Here is a 25167-nt window from a genome sequence, read left to right as displayed (position 1 = left end):
TTACTTAAAAGTAAAATTATATTTGCACACTATGCCAACTCAACAAACTCCTATGGGTACACCAGTCCTCTGAGATCATGTTTATGAAGAGAGTTCTTTGGGGATGCACCACAGATTATGTGTTTCCATGTGTTGGCCAGTGAAGTTTTATTCACACAAACCACCCATCCACAAAACCCTGGGTACCATTCCCAGAGCCACATAAGACAAAGCATGATAAAGTCCTGGTACTTGGTGGGGGCAGAGTGGTCAAGAGGAGAGAGCCAGAGGTTCAAAGCTACATGGGAGTTTGAGGGCAACTTGGGCTACATGAGACCCTGACCTTTAAATAAAAAGTTTCATCTATACACCACACAAACCATCTTGCATGTGTTTGTAAATAGTTACCAATTACCAATTACCCCTAAGGCCTTACCACTGAGGTTTGGGCATTTGAGTAGTATCAACATAAATTTCTAAGACAAAAGTGTTGGGATCTGGCCCTTATAGGCCCTGCTGACCCTCACATACATAAGCCACCAGAATACATGGCCTACCGGGCATCCCATGGTGGGGTGGTGGTGGTAATGACAGATTACACAAAACTGTTTCAAATTACTCTAAGCAAATTTGAAGAAGAGAGAAATACAGCCACATTATCAGTGGCTCTCCCTCAGCAGTGGAGCTGGAAACGATTTCTGTTGTGGGATTTTCCTGTAGGTTCTAAAATGAGCACGGTAGTCTCTCTTTTCAAAAGAAATTATGAGCTTTGTCATCACGTGGGACCTGAACTGAGGATGCTCTGCTGCTGCTCTGTGCATGCACTGGGCTTCCCAGGCAGATAGGAGCTTCTTGGAGGAAGTCAGAAAGGAGATCAAACGAGAAGGCTGGCAGACGAAAAGTAATAAAGATGCACCCTAGGGAGCTAGAGGCAGGAGAGGGGCTTGTGGGGGAGGGGAAAGAAGGAACAGGGAGAGGAGGAGAGGAGGAGGGGGGCCAGGATGACTAGCTAGAGGAAGCTAAATAGAAATGGGGAGGGAGATGCCCTTGGTTTCCATACCTGCAGAGCTCCAGTCAGAGCAATGAGAGTTTTGCTTACCCAGAAGAGGCCCGTGAGTATGAGGATAAGCCAGGAGCCTGGGGGCTAAATCATTTGCTCCTGGCATAGCCAGTGGGAGGCAGAACTGGCTTGGAACCTACCGGTGGAGGCCATGCAGGGAGTCCTACATCCTAGACCACTACATCCTGTCTGTTAATGTGTCAGAGTGCAAAGCAAACAGAGAGGTGGTCAAGGGTCTCTGGCCTTATCAGTCCACAGCAGAGAGATAGAGGAGCTCTCTGTTTTCCTGCCTATGCTGTGGCAGTTTCCCCATCTAGAGGGAGGGCGTCCAACACACACACACACCCATACTCACCTTTCCTCACTCCAGAACACAAGTGCACCCAGGCTACTCAGAACCCACAGTCAAGAATCTCTGCTTGCTTCCAAACCCCATCCTCTTTCCCCACAAGGTCTGTCATTTCTCCAAGCGCACCCTGTTACATTCAAAAGCTATGTGAATACAGTAAATATTAGGAGAATGGATGTGCTAAGTCGTTCAGCTTAATTATCTCACATTGTACTTGGAAGTCACGGTACCACTTTGCACTTTATGAATATATAGTTACTCACGTAATTTACAGTTAAAATGAAATCTTTTAAGGCCTGTAGGGTATACGTTCATTGGGCTGATTATCAACAACAGTCAGTGGTGTGGTTAAAGTCTTAATACTGGGCCTCACTGGTCCCCAGTCACCCTAGGTTCATCTTGGCTAACCATAGTCCCCAAAACAGGCTGAGCTGGATTTCCTGACCCTGGAATAAGTGGAAGAGCAAAGTCCTTCAGAGCTCATCTGTGCATTTAGTCTGTGATTTTTCTGACTCATCAGAACACGGATGTTTGGAGAAGTTGCTCTTCAGCCTCATTCAGCACTGAGCTGTCCTGCATCTCAGCAGGGTTGCTGTCACAGCAGACAGACACACCGAACTATTACAACACCAGTCCAGACCTCAACGGAGCCTCTGCACCTGTCTCCGGAGTGTGGATAATTCAGAATCCAGTTCTCCTGCAGCCAGAGCCACGAGGCTTCTGCCTAGCAACTCCACCTATTGGACCAACCCCACCTAGCAGTGGACTTTTGGAAGACTCTCTTGCCATCACATTCAAGGTCCAGTCTCTAGAGACATCTGACATCTGAGTTGAGTGTGCGACAATGGCTGCTGAGTGTATCAGTTGTTGCTACAACCCTCCACCCAAATGACTGAGCTCCTTGAGATCATCCTCAGATCTGAGGCTTGGGATGAGCTTGACTTTCGTCAAAGTCTTCTCAAAGCAGAAAGTTTTGCTTTCAAACACCATTCAGAGTTTGACTTCAGACTCCTTTGTACTGTATCTCACTGGAAAAGAACACACCACAGACAGGTGGGCTCCAGACACACAACTAGCCTCTAGATGACTCTGCAACTGTGCCTCCAACCTTATAACCTCTATACTTCACCACTATAATGTGGTAGCTAAAGCCCTGAGCAAGAATCCTCAGCTGCCAAACCTGTGATGGCCATTACACACCAGAGTCCGGGGCCATGGACTTTCAATATATCCCAATTCCAGTTCTCGCACCGAAGGACTTAAGGACTGGTCCAGAGACACAGAGATGGATGAGAGGGTGCAGAGATCTCCAAGAAAGGTGAGAAGGCATGGGGAACCTTAAGGATATGGAGAGAGCATTGTGACCACCACCACCCCCAAGGAAGCAAGAGGATGTGGGGACTGATGTGATGAGTCCAGAGACAGACAGAGAAATGTAGACACTTCAACCTCACCCATAAGAGCAGCCCTTCAGGCCCAAACCCCACCCCAGGAAGGCCACACCTATTAGCATTGTTACCATGGCAATTAAACCTCAGCTGGAATTTTGGAAGAGACACATATTCAAAGCAAAGTAGAAAACAAGGTCACTGCCTAACATTTTACACTGAGCCTGTGTACTGAGAATCTGGGCACTGGGCATAGAACTTTCGAGTCCTGCCATGGGCCACCAGGTTACGAATGTGCACTGAGGAGGAAAGTCACCCCACCCTTAGAGATACTCTAAAGAGCTCCCTATGTGGTCACAATGGAAAAGCCCAGCCCAGGGTTGAAGCCAGAGAGCTGCTTGGCTCCTGCAGCCTCTATGCTAGGACTGTACTCCAAACCTTCTGAAGTGAGTTGAGAGCTCTATGCCTGGTGGAGGAAAGGAGTGCTAAGGGGCCACACTGAAAAGGCAGGTCTGGACACCTGAGCAAGGCCACCATGCCTTGTGACCTGGACTTCCAATCCCAGGCAAAGGAGGTACGTGCTGAGGATGTACAAACTCTAACCCTCCACCCCAATGAGGGGCTGCATAGCACCTGTCCCTGCTCCTGAAACAGGAGGATCCTTGTGTTCCCCCCCCCCTCAGTGTGTTGGTGAGCCATGTTAGTCGGAGGCCCCAGCCTGGGTAGCAATGCACGCTCTGCTGGCTGCAGGAATCTCCCCGGTGAAGCCACACATCTCTATTTCACACAGATTGTTTTTTCTTGATTAAAAACTGATTTTCTGCTGTGCTCTCAGAATTGCTTTTCATTGCCTTTGGAGGAATAGAGGAGAGGAATAAAAGCCTGCTGTAAATAATCATCCCAGGGAAAAAGAGGGAAGGAAGGAAAAGCCAATTTGTCTGATTTCTTTCGGGTAAAATGAACCGCACCTAATGAAAGCAGTCCTGTGGCATGTTCATCACCCTCACACTCTTGGTGAAAGAGGAGAGACTGTTCAGCAAAACTGGCAAAGGAGTCAGCATGTGGCAGCCCAGAGTCCCCACAGGTGAACGTGCAGGATGTGCGGTGCCTGTCCCTGTGATGGCCCATAGCGTGTGACACAAACAGTGACCCAACTGAATGGTTCATCACCCATACTCTATCTATAGTTGAAAGACTGAGAAATGAAGGCAAGCACTTAGAATCCAGGGTGGACTGCTTTTAGAAAAGGGAGACCTTGCCCTCCACAGATAGGGACAATTTAATAACGTGCCTACAACTCTGCTCAATGGTCACCTGAAATATGAGATTATAGATGGAGAAAAAGAAAAAGGAATGATCCTCACCCAAGCTGCTACATTTTTCTCTCTCTCTTCTAGTGTGTGTGTGTGTGTGTGTGTGTGTGTGTGTGTGCCTGTTTGTGTGTTCATGTGCATGTGCCTGTGTTTGCATATGTATGTGCATATGTATGCTTGTGTGTGTGCCTATGTGCCTGTTTACATGTGTGTGATAGGTGTGTGCCCATGTGCCTGTATGTGTGCACCTGTGTGTGGATGTGAGTAGGGGGTGCAGTCTTAGGCATGTACTGACCTCTAAAGGTGCTCATGCTCAACCTTTCCTGTCACTTTGGCCCAGGCAACAACCAATATCACAGAACACCCTCCCCACAGATTTGCTGCTTGTAGATTCCTTTCCTCTCTGCTTTGTTTCCAGAGCTACAGATTGGCAAGAAAACAAAACAAAGCAAAACACATTATAGATCGAGGTCTCCATCCAAGAAACCACCTCTCTTTCTTCAGAGTTGACCAGGTGGCATGTGTAATCTTCAGAATCCAAGCCTGCCTTCCCCAGCAGAACCTGTCAGGAAGGCAGTAGGGTCACAGAGAAAACAGTTATGAGGAAGATGTTTTCCTGGACAAATGCATGTGGCCACTGAATTGAGGTCTCTAGAGCCCAGATGGAATAGGGCAGAGGTCTTCCCGTCTCGGATCTCCCCTAAGGTTCAGCTGTACCTCTCTGAATACCCTTCAAAGTACCCATATCACTTCTTTCTGATCCCCCATAGCCCATCCCATTCCCAGTTTCCTCGAGTTAAAGACCAAGTCTGAACATGCCATAGACTGCAAATGCAAAGTGCCTGCAGGTAGAGGGAGACATGCAGCCCACACAGCTCCATAAATGGCCTTCAGAGGGCAAGTCTGGCTTCAGAAATGTTCAAAACTGTTCAGGCACAACTCACTGTCCATAAAAATCCGTCAGTTTAAAGTGCACTGCCCAATAACAAGAGCACATCCACCAGCCATAAGCCCGGCATGCAGGAGCACTCGGGCTCCAGTGCCTGACCTCACCCCAGCCGCCCGAACACTGCCACAGAGCAGACAGTCTGCTGCGAAGGTCTCAGTTCACTTACCCATGAACGTTCCCTGGTGCAGAATTCACAAGCATGGTACTAACTCAGTGCCTGATGGCTGGTGGGCAAGCAGACAGTGCGGTCTAGACCTGTGGTGGATGCCACAAGGACGGAGTTCCACATGCATGCAGAATGAATGAAGCTGACTTGACCTACAGCCGTGGGAGAAGCATCTCCTCCAGGCTGCGCAGCAAGGGACTGAGAAGCCATAATTGTAACTGTGCTGCTATGTCTCTGGGTTCCCATAGACCTAGCACTTCTGACCATGCATAAAGCAATCACAGGTCAGGCAGAGGGACCACGGAAAATGAGGACAAGAGAAATGAACTAATAGAGCAGGTGGGCTGTGTCTGCCATTCCTTTCATGAAAAGCCACCCACCTTTGCTCACCCTCACTCTTGGATTCAAAATAGAAAAGCTAGATAGAATGCAGGATCCTCACACTCATGGTAGGTCTTCTCTTTCCAGCAGAAACGGGATCCTAAAGGCAGGTGCCTTAGCAGCCATAACAAGCCTTCTGCCTGTACACACTGTACAAATTAGGGTGTCCCCATCTTTCCTATGTAGGTGTAGTGCTGAAACAGGCAAGGCCCTGTGTCAGGAAGGAAGGGCAGTTCTTCTAAGCAGATATCCAAAATGACTCAACAAGCAGGATACATGTCACAGCACAAGCAACCACACTATATGTTGTCCATGGCTACTTCTCCTCATGGTGCTCTGACCAATACAGAATCCAGCCATGCCCAATCTGCTGAGAGATAATAAGGCAACAAGAGTGAGATGCTGAAAACCAGAAGATCCTCTGATCAAACCCACAGAGGCAGCTCTCGGGCAGCCATGCTGGGGTGATGAAATCCCATCTCATCCAAAGGCTAGAGGAGACCTGAGGAAGCAGAGGAAGGGAGAAGCATCATTGCCCAGGTAGGAGATGAGGGCTCTAGAACTGGCAGAAGAGAGAACAAGATGGAGTCACCTACAGAGAGAACTCCTAAATGAATGATGGGTGCTGGGCTGACAGAGTCTTGCTGTATCTCTCAGGCTATTGAAGAGATGATCAAAGCACACTAGCCCAGCAGAGCTGAGGCCTTTGGTCTTCTCCTCCCTGCCCAGTGCTGAAAGATGAATATAATGGCTGGTATGCCAGTAACCATCTAGGACCATGAAGTGACCATCATAATAAAATCTCTTTACTGGGACTGTAGACAGGACAATAAAAGAAGCTTGGGTCTTCATGAAACCCAAGTGTCAGCAGACTGGCCTTGAACTTTCTACTAATAGAGTGGCTTGTATGAGCAAGCCATTTCAATTTGGTCATAGTAGTCATAGTCATCATCATCCTCTAAATAAAATCCCTAACCCAGTTGCTCAAGTTGTTCCTAGTATTCACACCAAAGGAATAGGTCAATTGCAACAGGTCCATTTATTTAGTGTTTCTTGTGTTTTAATTATTGTCTTTCCTGTGGATTTGTATAGCAATGTCTGTAAAAGCCCACACTGAATTTTGTGACTCTCTGGGCAGGAAACTTAAATGTCCTCATCTGGGGTCTGTGGTATCTTTCCAGCTTCACTGAGGCTTTATGCACAGATCTAACAGAAATGCTGCCTGAGCATGTGTCTCTCAAAGACCAGTCATGACTCCTTTGCATGACAGAAGGTCGAACAGCCAGAGCATAGGCTTCAGACAAAGGCAGGTGCACAGCCTCGGTGTCCACTCACATGCAAAGGTGCCACTAGAAGGTGATATGGCCAGGCCAGGCCTAGAGAAATAGCTTCCATATAGGAGAGTTCTCTTATGGTATCCACCATGTTTAAGTAAATGTGTGCTGCTCTCTGAGTGCTGGCATCTTAATGTTGTTTTTTTTTTTAACAGATCAAATGGCCTGTGTGATGTTAGCATCTATAAACCCTAGAGTCCTTGAGGCACACCTCGCTCACCCTGCAGAGACTTCTCTCACAGCCTCCTGGCCTCTGCATCAACATTTGAAGTATTGGCATGCAGAATACACAGACCCATGAATTTGCATATGACTTCGAAAGGGGGAAAACAGCTTGAAAGCTGCACGTCAGAAGAGGAAAGAAGAGACAAAGTAAGTCACAAGTGCTTGACACGGACATGACACCTCCTCTCCTCCATTCCACAGGACCGTTCCCTTCTCCGTTCTTAGAATTAGAAACCTGTCTTCTAACTCTTTCCTATCCGGTCTCTGGAGGCCTGTCCATAGTTTAACTTCTCAAAGCACCAGCTCTCGGTTTTATCAGTTTTCTCTATAGTTTAATCTGTTTCCTGTTTTAATTTTTGTGGTTTGATTGGATTTTATTTCCTTTTCTTGTTTAAAACTTTTTAGGAAGGAAGAACGTGTTTGGTTCTTGGCTTCTCGTTTTTGTTTTTACTGTCAGTATTCGATGCTACATGCTCCCCTCTTGCTGCAGCTTTGGCTGCAACCAACACAGATGTGTCTAGAGGAACACTGCTGTGTTCTCTAAAACTAAAACCCCGTGTTTTCCTCCCTGCACCTGGCATTTCAGTAGAGTCTCATAAATACTGATAGGTTTTTAAGTGCATTTTCTGTTGTTTTGTAGTTATATTTCCTTGGTTTTCTGGTAGATCCAGTAACTCTCCTCCATGCTCTTAATTCCCACTGCAAACCTTTAATTCACATTACATCACTCTGTGAACAAAGTCATTTTCTTCCATCCCAAACTTGCTTGTTGCTCTTTGCAGTATATTCCATGTCTCTCTATATAATCTTACTTTTTTCTGCATCTATCACAGAACTCACTATGCATTTTTTAAGTTATCTTTGCTTGTTCGGTAAGTTTAAGAGGAACCAAGGAAAGGGGCACTTCAGTGGATCTCACTGCTTGGGGACAAGCTTCATCTCTAACTGCTAAGCTGCATATACTAATGGGGTACAGATGTGTGCACATGTGCATGCTGTGTAGCAATGGAGTCCAGATCAACGGCAGGCTTGACACCTCACATATGCATCATTTGTTTTTGTCAGGAGCATGGGGAATCCTTTCCCTCAGCTACTTTGAAAGACACTTGTTTGCTGCCAGCTACCTTCATCCCTCTGTTTTACAAAGCACTAGCACCTCCGCCCTGTTCCCGTTATATCAAGAAATGTTAAGGGAGGCAGAGGCAGATGGATTTCTGAGTTCGAGGCCAGCCTGGTCTACAGAGTGACTTCCAGGACAGTCAGGGCTACACAGAGAAACCCTGTCTCAAAAAAACCAAATCCAAAAAAAAAAAAAAAAAAAAAAAAAAGAACCGTTATATCAAGAACCATCCTATCTCTGCTCTGCCATGGTCTTACAACTACTTAGGGCCTTCCCAGGGCCCTGGCTCAGTGGAAAGTTAGTCACTTAATTCTTGCCTAGTTTTGTTAATGGGTGGATGCAATGATCAGAGCTGAATAATGGCTTTTGTGGTGTCCTGTAACTCTTTCTTGGGGCACATGGACAAATGTCTGTTTACCCCCAGATAAGGCGTCAATAACACACCAACGATATGACCCCACAAAAGTCTGTATTAGTAAACCTGTGAGTTTATTACCTACAGAAAAACAGTTGAGGCAGGTATGGCTGCATCACTGCAAAGCCCATCTCAGGGTGAAAAGCAACATCTCGGCTCAAAAAACTACATCCTTGTGTTCCCTGTGCAGTTAGCAGGCAGCTCTACTGAACAGTCTCCTCTCTCCAGCAATTGTTTACAAACTTGGGAATTGGCCTTTTAAATCTAGTGTCCTAGGGTTCTAATTCCTGTGAGACCCCCTCTTGAAGGCTAGCTAAGTGGATTAGGAATTCTAGCTAAGGCTCCTTTCTACCTTTCCAGCACTGGACTGCTGAGGTCAGCCCTCACTTGCTGCATTCCAAAACAAGTGTCTTGCTTTAATTTTCTCTCATTGCAGACTTCCTCCACACTTAAGAGTTACAGACATTTGTCTATTATGTCCCAGTTTCTTTTATCTTAATTGGAATTTTTTCTACTGGTGGTTTTCTGATCCTTTGGGTACCATAAGGTTGAGTCGTAAGATGGGTAGATCTTCAAGTATTTCCTTTTTTAACAATTTTTAAGGTTTATTTATTTATTTTATGTATGTGAGTGCATTGTTGCTATCTTCAGACACACCAGAGGAGGGCATCAGATCCCATTACAGATGGTTGTGAGCCATCATGTCACGGTGCTGGGAATTGAACTCAAGACCTCTGGAAGAGCAACCAATGCTCTTGACTGCTGAACCATCTCTGCAGCCCCTGTATTTCTTGTACACGTGGCCTCCTGGGCTGCCAGCTCTCATACCTACTTGTCTGTGGGTGGTGGTACACATGTTTGGCTTGCTCTGTTTGGTTTCTTCTGTCTTTCAATTCATTTTCTTTCGTAAGCCTGAATCTGGATCCCTTCTGTAGAGCTGTTTTTGAAGTAACATGTCCTTTATTCTGTGCCCAGTTTGCTTTTAGCTGAGAGAGTATTTTAATGGAAGATACTGTACTTTTCATTTCTGGACTCCTCATTCTTACTATCCAGTTCTCTGCTACTATTCATGGGCTGTGTTTTCCTGTCAGCTCTTCTGTAATAGAATCACAACTTATCAGTGCTTTTGCTCATTCAACATGTGGGTCTTTTGTGGATGTGAGTCCATTTGCTTTCCTTTTTACCTTTATGGAATGTCTAGTAATTTATTTCTGTATAGTAAACACTGAACAGAGTTTTAGAGGGTCTGGATTCTGTTATCTTCTACTAGAGAGTGCTGAGATTTGTTCTGGTAGACATTAACCCACTAGGAGTTTTACAAGGCAGTCTCGAACTTACACACCAAGAATTTTCATTTTCATCTCAAATATTTTACTTTCAGTGTAGATTTAAACAAAGTGAAAAGTTGATACTGTAGAATAATCTAGGAAAGAAAGAAAGAAAGAAAGAAAGAAAGAAAGAAAGAAAGAAAGAAAGAAAGAAAGCAAAAGAAAGGGAGGGAGGGAGGGGCGGAGAGAGGGAGAGGGGGAGAGAGACAGAGGAGACAGAGAGAGACAGACAGAGAGAGACAGGGGGAAAGAGAGAGAGAGACAGAGAGAGAGGAATAGACCTTAAAATGGGGGTTAAGTTTGTGGCATCCAGGAGATAAGCCCATCCTCCCATCCTCCTGCAGTTAACTCTCCTTGCATTGCTGTGAGATCAAGCCAGGTGTTATCTGTGACATGTTGAGATAACCATGGGTAACTGTAGAATAGTTAACCCTCTATTCTGGAGATTTGCTTCTATAAATTGGGGACCTGCCAGACCCCACTGGGTCTGATCAGCCCTGACAACTCATGAGGCAGCTGCTTTCTATACTCAGTACTCAATCTGCAGGTTTTTCAGCTCATCCTGAGGCTACTGTGAGATACAAGACTAGGGAGTTTGAACAGTCATCCATGGTCTCTCCACTACCTTTACTCTGAAGAGATACCATGATCCCCGGAACCATCCCCCTGACCTCACCCAGTCACAGAGGCACCATGAAATTTGTCGGACAGGCTCAGGTGTTGAATGGGTTATTTCCCCCACATGCTGGTGCTACTTTCTAAGATCCTGGAATATCCTGGTTGGAGGAGAGAGGTCACTGGGGGGCGGGGGGGGGGGGGCTTGTGAATCTGAAGGCCACACAAAGTCCCCAGTCCTTCTCCCTCTCTCTGCTCTCTTCTGCCATTAGATGAACCAATCTCCACCACACACTCCTACTAGTACTATGGTTTCCTAGATATATTGCAAAAAGCAACCATGGACTAAAGTTTCTAAAGCCAGGTATGAATATATATATCATTCCACAGGTGAGCTGCTCCCTCTGGTAAGTCATTCCAACATCTAGAGAAAGCTAACTAATACACTGGACCTGCAGGAGAGCAGCTAAATATCATCTGCCCCTCAGGTCACAGCAACTACCTGTGGTGCACACATTCCTGCCTAACCATATGGAAGCTCTGAAGCCACTGGTCGAGGTACACCTGGTTTTATTCTGCCCTAGTTCTAAGTTAAAGTGTATGTCAAGTGTCTGTAGCTCATTCAGGATGGAGCACAGCCCCCAGCAGCCTGGTCAAGGAAAACACCCTTCTCATGTTTGATGAATCATAGGACTCTTGTAAGGATATCAAAGGTTCTTTCTCTGTGGAAGTAGGTTCAGACTCACCAAAATGCTGATTTCTGGTTTATCTTTCATAGAATATCAATATGTAGTCATTCTGGCTGCTCAGCAGTGGAGCACCAGCTGTCTTAGTCAGAGTTTGTATTCCTGCACAAAAGTCATGACCAAGAAGCAAGTTGGGAAGGAAAGGTTTATTCAGCTTATACTTCCACATTGCTATTTATCACCAAAGGAAGTCAGGACGGAACTCACAAAGGGCAGGAACTTGAAGACAGGAGCTGATGCAGAGGCCATGGAGGGATGCTGCTTACTGGCTTGCTTTCCCTGGCTTGCTCAGCTTGCTTTCTTATAGAACCCAGGACTACCAGCCACAGGGATGGCACCACCCACTCTTGATCACTAATTGAGAAAATGCCTTACAGCTGGATCTCTTGGAGGCATTTCCTCAAGGGAGGCTCCTTTCTCCATGATAACTCCTGCCTGCATCAAGTTGACACACAAAATCAGCCAGTACATCAGTCAAGAATATAGACACCATAGCAAAGACAGTTCCCAGGAAGTGATACACCAGCCTGGGGTTTTTCTTTGATACCATTGCTCAAGCCCAAGTCAGGACTGTCCTAGATGAAGGAAGCTCGTACCTCAACTTACCCTCTTGTTCAAGACTGGTATATCTAGCAGGCAAGGATGATCATTTACAGAAGGTATGGTTGTTAGCATTATACAGAACATCCTATGTCTTTCCAAGGCTCCTAGAACAAATCCAACTCCTCATATACACCTATGACCCTACTGACCTCTATATCCCCTTCATCCTGGCTGACCCCTCTATCCCCTAAACCCCTCCATGTCTTCTTGACTCAACCTGGTCCTTCAACCTGTCAGCTTAGCCCATGGGACTTCTTCTTCTTTAAGACCCCGACTCTTGTAAAGAAGGTGGCTTCCTCACAGGACTATCCTCATCATTGTTCCTCCCCAGACCCTCCCAAGTAGGTAGCACTGTCCTATCCATCAGGGACCAACAGAACATGCAGAAGAGAGTGAAGTCACTGCCTCCTCAGGAGGAGGAACCCCTTCATCTACTTTTGAGTATTAGACATGTTCCCCAGCCTTTAGGCAGTGACACCATGGACCCTTGGATTCTGAGACTAAAGACTGAATCTTACTACTGTTTGTGGGTAGCCTTGGGATATGTGTAAGTTGGTCCCCACTGCAATTCCCTTTGCTGTCCCCTCCACTTCTAAATCACATGGGTTCTACATCTCTAGAGACCCTAAACGACTCAACACTCAAGTGAGCATTCTTTATAATAACATGTCAGCCCTGTGCACCTACGGGTCCCACTTCCAAAGATTCAACCAACCAAGACAGTAATGATATGGGTGATCCTTAGTGCTGTGGATGCAAATGACTTGCAGATGCTATGGGAACAAAAGCATCAGGCTGGACTATGGATTCTCTTTGAGTAAAAGGAACAGAGTCCCTGCAGCAGCGTGCTGGCCAGGTGTGAGAGAGTGAACAGATGGACACGCTCACTCCTTCATTCGGACACATGTACTAAGAACCCGCCACCTTCAAGTCCTGCAGAGGTCCTCAGAAATGTTAGTGGGAGCCTGAGAGGAATTTCTTATGTCAGAGGAATGGTTTCAAAGCTGCTTCTTGGCGAGAAGACCATGGCTTGTCTCAGGCTTGGCACCCTGCTGTGCTGTGATCTGAACCTTCCCTGTGGTGCCCTAGAGCCCCTCATTGGCTGACTCTTCCTGAAGCTTCAGAAATGGGGCAGTAAGTTAAACCATGGAAAAGTTGCTGAGACAATTCTGTCCTTTTCTACATCGGCTTGCTGGCAGACACACTGAAGAATATTTCTCCAATGAGATGCTTACAAAAAAAATAGTTCTGAGTACCATAAAATCAATTGTTTAGACAAGAAAGTTTGCAGTTCCAAGGAACTTTCCTACAAACTTGTAATGAAACAGCCTGAGCAAGCAGAAGAGGGAAGGCACGTCCACAGGGAGTACCTCAGGTCTGCCTGGGGAGGTGACCCAGCATCCAATGTGGCCAACCAGTTTTCTTATTCCAGAGATGGTTCTTATGATATGACAGTTGTGACAGAGAGCCAGTGTGGCTTCTAATGAACATTGTTCTCAGCCTCTGGAAATGCCTGGAACTCAGTAGAAGATCTGCTTTCCTCTGAACACCTCTCTGCTGGGCAGCCTTTATCTCCTGCAATACTCTACCCACGCAGCTTTCCTTCTTGTAGATAACCCTGGGGTGTTGGCAGGGAAGCACAGAGCAACAAAGACGGGGAACAATGATGGAGACACCAAAGGCACCGGGAGCCCAGAGGTGGCCAACCTCAGCTGCAGTGGACCAGGCTGACCTTATTCTGACAAGTAACAGTAAAGTTGTCCCAGCTCTCAGCAGCTCTTCCTGTAGATTGCCTGTTGGGGTACTGATGGCTTTGTGTGCCCCTCATCTTGAGCAAATGCTGGACCCAGTGAATTTCTCCAAACAAATTGAATGCAGAAAAGGCTAGCGATGTGTCTCTCTGGGTATCACACTAGAATGCTGGAAAGCATGTACCAGAGTGTCCTAAGCAGAATTCTTTAGATCTATGTTCTTCCAAGACCTCCCTTTGAGCCACTGCATGCAGGGCAGCCTTCCCAAAACACCTCCACAGTACAGCAAGCCCCACGTGCATAGATATAAACCTCAGCACCTTTCTGCGTGCTCAAAAGGTGTGCCCAAGGCATTGTACTGATTTGTATCATTTTAAAGAAAATTGTATCAAACTTGTGAAGTAATCATAAGAATAAAAATTTACTGCCCTTATTCAGGTGGTAGCAATAAAGAAAAAGAAAATGTGTTTTCTCAGTCACTGCCACGAAGGGATCTCTAATCTGTTCACATGGTGTCTCTTGCAATTGATTAGAAAGGTGTCCAAGATAAGTACAGAGAATCTTGTTCTCAAAAGTAGATGCTATGGGGACCTCAAGGGTCATGTCAGAAGAACACAGTAAACAGGGTGGCAAGACTTCTGGTCACCTACGAAGGGGCTACTGAAGTCTCTATATGGGAACAGATAGGTCAAAAGTAGGGACCATGTTAAAAGAAGGAACACTAGGGTCTGGAACCTCTGACCATGGAACCACGTCCCCCTACCTGCTCTAGCTAGCATGAAAGATATTGGAAGGAGACACCAGAACCATTTGAGCCCCGTGTTCCACTTTCCAGACACAGACTAAGTAACAGTTAATTTGAGAGCCTACTTTACTCTTTTATGTCTACCCCTAGGCAGCTTGACCTTGCCACTCTGCTGGGTCTTCCAGGGACACTCCGCATTACAGGGACTATCCCTGAAGCCTGCGGTACAGGTGCCACGGCTCATCTGCCTGTAAGACTTTACTCCATCTTCACCTTTGCTAGGTGTGTAGCCCAGCCACCCAGGAGAAGACATGTGATCAAGATACAACCCAGAGGGACTTCCTGGCTTGTTGGCTGACTCTCCAGGCTACCTGTAATGTCAGCCTCTTGCCCACAGGCGGCTCTCTATGAAAGAGTGCATCCACGCGAAGCCAAAAGTGAGCACTTTTAACAGATAGTCTTCCTGCAGCCTGGGACAGCCTGGTACTCACGGACCACACTGTGCCACTTAACACCAAGGAGACGTGAGAACCTGCAGTTTTGGACTGAGAAAGCAAAATTCAACCAAAGCCATAATCTGGAGACAGAAGCAGACTGTGGAGTTGACCAAAAAAACACACGAACAGAAAATGAGGCTCCCGGAGGCAGTGAGGCCAGGAAGATGTGCATTGATTTCCTGTTGGGCACGGGCTTCAGGGATCCGCAGCCAATAAAGAGATCTTGCTCCGCTATGTGACAATAATCCAAGCCGTCCAGGACTCACAATATTGAACCAAGCTGCCAGGACTTACAGGTGAGCTTAGAGCCATCATCAAATTGAGCACAGCCTTTTATTTCTGGGCTTCCTGTGAAAACTGGCCCCCATTCAGCCTCCTGTTCTCAGGACATCAGCTGTAAATGCGGCTTCCTTATTTCCTGTCTCAGTACCCAGGTCAGCCTCTGCCATTATTCAAAGGCTCTCATCTTCCCGGCTCATCCAGAGCAGCAGCAAGACTCAGCAGATGGGCTTCAGCCTTCGTGATTTGGGTGTGAAATGCCACCTCCACCCGCCCATGCATTTGCCATCACCCCCAGCTGATGGGAGGTGAGGTACAGCTGATAGGAAAAGGCCACTAGGAGCAGGACTTGAGAGTTACAGCAGAGCATCCAGCTCTCTGCTTCCAATTTAGTGCTGAGATCCCTTTCCAACTGCCATAGACCGTCATTTTGGCTGACTACCTTCCCCTGTTGTGACGGACCATATACCCAGAGCCAGAATAAAACTTCGCCTCCCTTAGGTAGTTTCTGTTAGAAATTGATCACTAAATTGATACACTAAAGGGACAGCAAAATGCTCAGTGAGTAGAGGCACTTGTGTGCAGGACAAAAGACCTGAGTGTGATTCCCAAATCCCACAACGTTGGAGAGAAGAACTGACTCTTGAGAGCTGTTTTCTGATCTCCGTGTGTGCACGATGGCATGTCCAACCTGTGCCACTCACAGACATACAATGTAAGTACATAGATTTAAAATTTAAAAAAAAATAAATAATAAATAATTTAAAAATTTAAAAATTAAAAAATAATAAAAATAATAACAAATTTTAAAAACTAAAAATAATAATAATAAAATAAAAAATTATTTAAAATCAAGACGTCAGCCAAGGAGCCGTGAGAATGGCCGTGAGTGAGTGAGCTACTTTCTTTGAACACATATCCATGTTAAAAAGGGCAGCCATCACTTCCATCCACCTCTCAGCAGGGAGCTTAGAACTACAAGAGAACTTGGAGCTTAGTTGCTACGAGGGAAGCTGGGCAGTGCTTTCATAAGCTTTCTCCTTATAAAGAAAAAAGTGAGGGCACTTAGCAATGAGCACCACGGCTGGACTACTAGAGAGCCTCGTGGGTCTCTCTAAGGCCATCACTTTCTTCTGGGACCATTAATCTCCCCCACACACCATACAGTAAGCACATCTGTTAGTAAATCAATATACCATGTGGACAACAGGAGGTGACAGGGTTTACATGCTCCTACAGTTAGACCAATCACTTTATATACGCTATAGCAAATTTCATTGTGAAAGATTTATACTTGAAGATTATAAACAGGAATGTCGGATCTATGTAATAAAAACAGTGCCTTTAGTGATGATCAGAAGAACAGTCATAAACAATAAGACTGAGTATTGCCTTACACCGTGTCCCCAAACATAAACGTCATAGCGATCAAAGGCTTATGTGGGCAAACTGAAATTATAAAAATTAAAAAAAAAGAGAGAGAGAGAGCAGATATCTAACAGGAGGTGATGGATTTGGCCACATCAAAATAAAACATTTCTGGTAAACAATTAGTGTTAACCTTTGGATTTAAAGTTATCAAATATGAAATATTTTTACTTGCCTTAAACTACTAAAATACTACAAAAGAAGGCTCTGGACTTTTAGGACAATATTAGAATGTCTCTGGTCTTTTGCACTTTGAGCCAGCATCCTACGTTTTACTGGTATTTTTCTAGACACACTGAGGAATCCCTCAGTACACCCAATTTGCTCACAACTGTGATCATAGAATAACCTCCTTCTTGTGGGGGAAGGAGATAAAAAAGAGGTTAAAAAACAACTTTGAAAATAATGCACTCTTGTTCAAGGTTCTTGCGAAAACAAAAGACTGTGAATTCCATTTTTAAGTCCTGAGTTAGTGTTGCTGTGTGTGTGTTTACACCTGTGTTGTTGTTCCTGTTGTTGTCATTGTCATTGTTGTAGTTGCTGCTGCTGGTGCTGCTGCTGCTGCTGTTTTATACTGTGGAAAATCAAGATCAAAGCCTTGCACATGCTGAATGAGTATTCTACTATTGAGCTACACCTTCGACATTACATATATGCTGCCTTTACATTCCATCTCGCCTTTAAGATAATGTATTTGGTTGGACAGGTGGCCTAGTGGAAACCACACTTGCCTCAAGAGCCACAAAACCACAAAAGAATATATAATATATGTGTATATATGTGTGTGTGTGTGTGTGTAAAACTTCTGTCCAGTTGCTTTTTCCGTGATAAAATTATAATATACAGGCACATAATCCACAATTTACTGTAATATATAATTATGCAATTCACAATTCTATTACAGTACAATACCATAATGATATATAACCACACTGTGATCTTATTTATCTGCCTTGTATCAATGAGGTGGAGCAGGCTACTCCACTATAACTATACTGTAACTAGCATCCCCTGTGTCACATGGGGTTTCTAGGCCAGGGAGGGAGGCAGAGGCTCTGCTCCATGGCTCCACATCAGGGAGCCAAACTGCAGGGTTTCTGCTGTGGGAACACTGCTTGCCTCAATAGAGGAACAGACAGGGATGGATTTCTCAGAAGCTCTTAAAGGTATGTGTGGACGAGTCAGATATCACCTGCTTTGATTCCTCCAGCCAAGGGCATTCTGAGGCAGTGGGAACAAAATGGGTTGAGCTTTACTAGGGCCTCACACTGCCTGTTGCCAGTGTGCCTGAAGCTCTCCAGCAAACAACCATGGGGCAGGCCTGGTCAAGAAAACCCTTTCAGGGAAATCCCAGTGTTGCCCAGCAGGGGGAAAGTGCCAGAATTGTCTCCACTCTTGAGCCTGGCCTCTTTTGCTGCCTCTTTGTCCTCAGTAGCACAAGGGCTTCATGGTAGGCCCAGGATCTCTACCTCTTGGTTCTCACCCTTACTCTCTGTGAGCTATGGTGTCTGGCCAAGCCACAGGGCTTCCTGTAGCACAGGAGACTGAGAATCCTGCTTGGTCTTCATTTTCCTGACCACATTTACATGCTCGCACACTATGTTGTAGGTATTGCTGCCTCTCTCTGGGTGCTTGCAGATCACAGAACCTGCCTCCTCTTCCTGTGTTCACAGGGTACATCTGGAGTCTCTTTCACATCAGAAGGTGGCAGACACCCAATGGGTGGATTCAATCTCAGGTCCCATCCAGAATGACTGTGTGTCTCCTTGTCTAAGCCACTGCTAAATGTTCCCTTTGCTCTCCTTTCCTGGAAGGCTTCATTGTCTATGACATCATCAGATGTCTACAACATCCTCTGTGCCAGAAGCTGTACACCAGAGACCCCAGAAAATCAGAAAACAGTAAACACAGGATATTGAGAAGCAGCCATTCCAGCCTAGCAGAGAGAGAACAGGAAAGAAAAGCAGACTTCATGGAATGAATATCGGGCAATGAGCAAGTAAAAGAGAACTGAGTCTCACTTCCTGGTACACTATCTGAAGGTTCAGGGGCAACTTCATAAAGTTAGAGACCAAGAATGCAATGAGATCTGCCCTAGAGATCTGACACTAGAGTCCCAGAGGCGGAAGTTCATGCACCTAAAAGCCGTATTGACATAACACGAGACTGGGGTGTTCAGTCTGAAGAAGTAAGTGCCTAAGGGATGGCACTTCTAGGTACCTCCTTATTGTGAGTTGGTTTATGTTCTTAATGTCCATCATATCAGAATGTGACCTTATTTGGAAGCAGGATGGTGGTAAACACAATCATGATGGTGCCATGCTAGTGCAGGATGGGCCCTGACCAATCTGACTACCGCCCTTTAAAAGCGGTGTGAGCGCAGAGTGCTCCACAGAAAGCAAAGGCAGAAAGGCAAGCAAGTAAACAGGGAACTCTAAAGTCTGCCAGCAACTGAAGGAGAAGAGACCTGAACCAGCTGCTCCTCCAAGAACCCTTGTGCCAACCCGCTGAGCTCATGCCTCTGGACTCCAAAACTGAAACATGGAGGTTCTGCTGTCTGTGTTCAGTCCATGTTTCAGTAAAGACACACAGGAAGCCTCCTGCCAAAGAACCTGGAGTCTAAAACCCAAGCCAACCTGGTGTCAGCCACAGTTTCCTCTCAAGAGACTGAATCACAGACAATAGGCGCATATCCTCACCCTTTCCAAACAGAAAATGAAAAGGTTGTTAAATGCACAAGTAATTTTAACTGATTCATTCATTGATCTGACTACTTTTAAAGTAAGACAGCAAGTATTTCCGTCATGCTTTGAAGTTGAGTTTCACAGTTCTGTGTCCCCCCTCAGGTTATTTTATAGCCATTAAGAATGTGTTCCTTTTATCTGGGGCCTTCAATTAATTGAATTTCAAAAAAAATACTATGAAACATCTGTGTGTGTGTGTGTGTGTGTGTGTGTGTGTGTGTGTGTGTGTGTGTGTGTTTCTTGGGGACAGTCCTGTGTGATCTGCTGCCGCAGTCATTAGCAGTGGCCATTACACTGGTCACTGCCTCCAGCTACTCGTAAGTTTAACTGGGGATTTGCCCTGCTCCCTCCACTGGCCAGAGAAAGCACTTAGCTTTTCAGAGCTGTCTTTGGATCACTGGTCACTTCCCTAAATGACCTCTTAAAGGAAACATACCAATGAGAACTGGACAGCCCACTGCAAACTCAGGCCAATTTGTAAGTGCTCTTTGACTTTGTAGGTTTTTTTCTGGTTATTGCTGACTTGACCCCACCTGATAGGAAATCCTGGTGAGAAACACTAGAGACCAGGTCCAAATGCGAACCTGAAGTGGGAAGTCTGCTGAATGATCAGGTCTCTGGAGGACACCAACCTCCGTGTCCATCCACTCTTCTCATTTCCACACTGCCTGTGAAGGCATCACTGGATGACATCATCCACTGACCAATTGTTTTCTGCGTGCAGTTGTATGCTTGTATGGACATAGAAGCCCTTGGACAGAAACCATGCCATTTTTTATTTTCTCCGTTCAGCGCTGTCTTAGTGTTCTGCTACTGTAAGAGAAGGCATGACCGTGTTAATTCATATAAAAGAAAGCATTTAACTGGGACTTGCTTAGAGTATCGGAGGAGGTTTAATCCAGTATTATCATAGCAGGGAGCATGGCAGCATGCAGGCAGACATGGTGCTGGAGAAGGAGCTGAGAGTTCTACATTTGGATCCTGGTGGCAGAGAGAGAGAGAGAGAGAGAGAGAGAGAGAGAGAGAGAGAGAGAGAGAGGGGGAGAGAGAGAGAGACCAAGAGGGAAAGGGAGAGGGAGAAGGACAAAGAGAAAGAGACTCACTAAACCCTGTGTAGGTTTCTGTAATTTCATGCCCACCTCCTGTGAAACATTTCCTCAAACAAGACCACACCTACCCCATCAAGGCCACACCCTCTAATCATTTCAAATAGTATCACTCCCCGGCGACTAAGCAGTCAAATCTATGAGCCTATGGGAGTCGTTCCTATTTAAATCACCATAGGTATATGTTCTTTCTCCTGAAACCTTTAGATTGGAAACCTACAAGGTCCCTGTCTTAAGGTCCCTCATCTGTCTGCTGTTTAATTTTCTGAGACCCCTTCCACAAATGCCTGTTCACTCAGGCTACTTTGTGCATTTCTTCTCTGCCTACTGAAGCTCTTCAATTTTATGCTAGAAGAAACATTTATGTGGTATTCACACACGCCTTTCCACACTGGCACCTTCCTGAAAGATTCAAACTCAGCTTCGTGTGGCTGACTTTTCCAGCCTGGGTCTTCATAATCTGAGGGTCTGTTTGGTAAATAGTCCAAGCTCAAACATATGGAAGGATGGATGGTGTTTGAGACAACAGACTTTCATTGTTAAATTTGCATTGGGAAATGTACTGACGCATTTTGGGTTCTGATAGCCAGCCTGATGGTCAAGAAGGGAGAAGAGGAAATCCTAGATTGCCCTGTCTAAGCTTTGTTCCAATGCTGCAAGGATGACACAGAAGGAACAGAGGAGACTAAGCTAGGAGTTGTTTCTCCTCTGTCCCAGATGCTGTCATTCACAGCACTGACCAGTGCTCTACCTATCCTGTCCCTGCCCATTGTCTCCACGTCTCCCCAGATGCTACCTTGTTCTTCTGCTGGGTCAAGACAGCCTCCAAAGACAGTACTCAGTGACCCTTCTTGCCAAGGAAGACTCTTGTCCGAATCAAAACGTTTTTCTTCTGGGTCCCCAAAGAGGGATGGGCAGGAGGACAAGCCCATAGACCCCATAAGAACGATGGACACTGGGCAGCTTTGGGGCCAGGCCTCTGTAAGCTCCAGCTGGAGGCTGAACCCCAGATGCCTGTGCGTGTTCTAGCAAAGTCCAGGTGAGGAGGAGGCAGCCACGTGGCCAAGCCCCAAGGGCATGGAGACTTTCATTCCAGATCACACTCTGGCAGCTGCACCAGGAGGAAAGACAAAAGAGAGATTGAAAGAGGATCTGAGGGGCACAGCCGTGTGGGCAGCATCAGCTTAGTAAGCTGCCAGAGCCGCCCACCTGCTGGTCCCCAGGACTGTTCCCTGAAGATACACCTCAAGCTGTAGACCCACTTTCCAGATTGACCACCCACTCTGAAGCCAAAAAGGGACTTTCCCTGCAGGTCCCCTGGCCAAAACCTGGGGTATTTCCATCATTTCTACAGGGTGCCAGTCCAGGGGTGAGGGGGCCAGAACACATCAAGAAGGCTCAGGGAAGCTGCCTTGCACATCACGTTAAGAGCTGAGGGTAGTAGGTGGTGGCTGATATCTGGAACTGCTTCACCCGGTAGTCAGGGCAAGGGCAAGCCTAGCAGCATTCAGCCAACTGAACTCTAAATTAGGAGATGGCACCTGCTCTTCCTCTCATGGAAGGCTCTAGAGTCACAATTAAACCCCTGGGCGGGGGGAGGTATGGGTGTAACCTGTGCGGTCTGGGTCATGAAAATAACAGACCATGATTTCTGCAGCTTGGTATTTCTAGACTGTTGCTGGTTCTTTGGGAAGCCTCGGTGAACATGAAGTGAGTCAAATCAGCTACGGCTGAAGCACTCATGGACCCATGCACCTTGCTTGTATTAGCTTTAAATGAAAGCTAAGGCTCACATGAGAGGTGTCGATGGGCCTGTCTCTGTCTATGCAGCAAAGTGCAAGGAGGTTCCTACAAACCCTAAAAAGAGCCCCCCAAAACAAGGGGGAAGCCAGAAATGCCTGCCTTTTCCTTCTAGTTGGAATTAGACAAGTCTTCTCACCTTCCAAATGGATGCTTCCATCCTTCCTTATATAAATAACACCCATCCCCCATTTGCCTCCCAGGCTTGAAACAGAAGGGACAAGACCCAAACCCAGAATCCAGGTCCCTTTCCTAGCTCATTGGGGCTGTATTGGTGGCCTAGCTCCCTTCAGGTTTCCAAAGCAGGCAGAGGTTACAATAGTGTCCCTACCCACAGCAGCCCCTGGAGCTCCAAAGCCTGGCTGAGCACTGCTGGATGGGTGAGGTCTGCAGCCACAGATCAGCAGCATGCTGCCGGGGAAGCAAGCAATTTGGAATTACCCCTCCAGCAGCTGCAAAGAGCTCTGAAGGGGAAAAAAGGAGCAAAGGGGGAAAAATCCTAGATAACTTTCTCAGAGATTATCTAAACCAACAAATCTCAACGGTCATTGAACTGCTGTGGATGATGACGAGAAATAAGTTGGTTCTTTGAAGTGAGAACTATGCAGGAGGAAGGGGTATCCTGCAGAAGCCCTGGGGCTCTACAGGCCACAGCCCCTTCCTGCTCTAACCAGGCAGGTGGTGCTCACCACCGGGCCTCCTATACTGAGACCTTTGCAGGACAGCAAGTCAACAAAAGAAGTCTTCAAGGGAGCAAAAGGCTCTGCTACTGAAGAGGAGGTGAGGGAGGGGTTCTGGGCCTAGACCTATCTCTCCTGCCTTGGGCCCCAGCCTAGGGCTAAAGAAAAGAAGACATCTGTCCTCTTTTTTTTTTTTTTGTTCCCAGGCCAGAGGCCCAGCTACCTGATCCTGGACAGTCCTGAGTAAGCTCCCTCCCAGACAGGTCACAGATCTCCTGGGCTCCTCAGCAGTTTCTGTCAAATTGGACTGCTGCTTCCTCTTGCTCAAGTTTGTGAAGAAGACCTGCTGCCGAAACAGCCAAAAGTCAGGTTGGTTGGGACTGTTGTGAGCACAGGAGGGGACCAGAACTGCTACATCATAGTGGGTGTGTGTAGAAAGTCGGGGAGAGAAGGGGGACTTGTAAGCCTATTTTACTCCCAAGGATAGCATTGTGAGAGCAGGGTAGATAAGAGTCTGAGAAGAGGAATCTCTGTCCTGAGAGGAGCTACATCTCCCAGCCAGACAGCAGGAATGAGAAAAGGAATCCTTTTAGAGACCGGTCCACGTGTTCAGGGCCTCTGGATCCACAGGGCAGGTCAAGCATTTGGCCAAACCAGGGACCAGTGTCCTCTGCTGTCCTGGTAGGGTTGCACTGTCCTCTTAGGGCCCAGGCATTCTCGCCCAACCATCTAGAGGAGGCCAAACCTGAGCCCTCACCCTCAGGAACCCCTCATGCCAGCCCCTACACCCGCGCACCCGATGCGCGGCCAGGGCGGAGGGGAAAGTTGGCAAACGTTGGGCGCCCGCGGGGGGAAAGCGTTAATGGGCGGCCGGGTGGGAGCAACTCGCTCGTTCGCCCACGTCACGCCGGTGCGGGCTCGGCTGACGACCGCGGCGCCTGGGGACGCCGGCGCGCTCCGCTCTCCAGGTGCTCCGCCTGGAAATGTCTCCATTAGTTGTCGCTTGCTCCCCGCCGGAGCGCGCGCGCCCAGCGGCCGCGCAGAGCCCTAGCGGGCAGCCAGGAGTAGCCCGGCGCCACCGCAGGTAGGCAAGGTCCCCGCGCCCGCCCCCTCCTGGGGTTCCGAGACCCCTCCCCCCCTTTCGAGGAGGCGGAGGAGGCAGAGGCTCCGCACGGCCGCCGAGGGGCGCGGGCGGCGGCGACGGCGGCGGCGGCGACTCCCCGGTGCGTCCCAGGCTGTGCGCTGCTCCCGGAGGCCCTGGCGCCCAAGCGGCGCGGGCCGGCTCTTTCCCAGCGCAGGTAAGAAATTGGCTCTGTTGCTCAAAGTTTGCGAGGATCGCTCTTGCGCCGGAAGGGACAAAGTTTGCTACTAGCAGATAGAGGCTTTGGAGGTCGCTGTATTTGTTGCAAGTTTTGGCAAGCGGATGGGAAGGACCCGGCATCCGGATACGGGATGCCCGGGTCCCCGCGGACCATGATGGCTTGCGAGGAATAGAACAGCCGGTGCTGTTGGACGCCCTGAATGCTCTCTTTCCTTCCTTGGGCAGAGCCGAACGAACGTTCCTTGGTGGTGCAGCAGAAGAGCTGAGGAAGAGAGGGCCAGAAAGGAGGGCATTGAGGGAAGCAAACGGGAATTTCAGCGCATGTCCCAGCAGCTCAACCCACTGGTTGAGGAAAGGGAGCATGGGGTTGACTGGGAAAGAATGAGCTGAGGCAAAGGGAGGGTGCCCACACTACACAGCATCTCTGGCACCTGGGGCGCCTCTCTGAGCCTACCAGTTGAGTGTCCAAAGTGGACCCAGGCATCCCACGCTCTGGCCTAGCCTCAGACAAAAAGGCTCTTTCCTGGTGCCTGGCTTCTGTTTTGGCCTTGGGTTGTTATGTAGTCAGCTTCTCTCTGAGTTGGAATAAGCTCCCTTGGAGCTCTTGGTGTGGCTAAGATGCTCCAAGAATCATTCTGGAGAGCCGGGATTTAGGTGGTGGCAGAAATATCAGGGCCAGGTCTGTCTCCCTACAAGTTCTCACCAGTTCTGTGGCCATTAACAACCCTAGGTTCCTAATTCTTAGGGATTAACTGTTCCTTGCTCTACCCCTTTGGGATCCGATCAGGCCTTCGTTCTCTGATCCTTTGACGCCCTCTCCAAAGGTGATCAGCTGTCCACAATGC

Source organism: Apodemus sylvaticus, chromosome 16, assembly GCF_947179515.1.
Source record: "Apodemus sylvaticus chromosome 16, mApoSyl1.1, whole genome shotgun sequence".
Lineage (NCBI taxonomy): Eukaryota > Metazoa > Chordata > Mammalia > Rodentia > Muridae > Apodemus > Apodemus sylvaticus.
Note: the sequence above shows the minus strand (reverse complement) of the source record.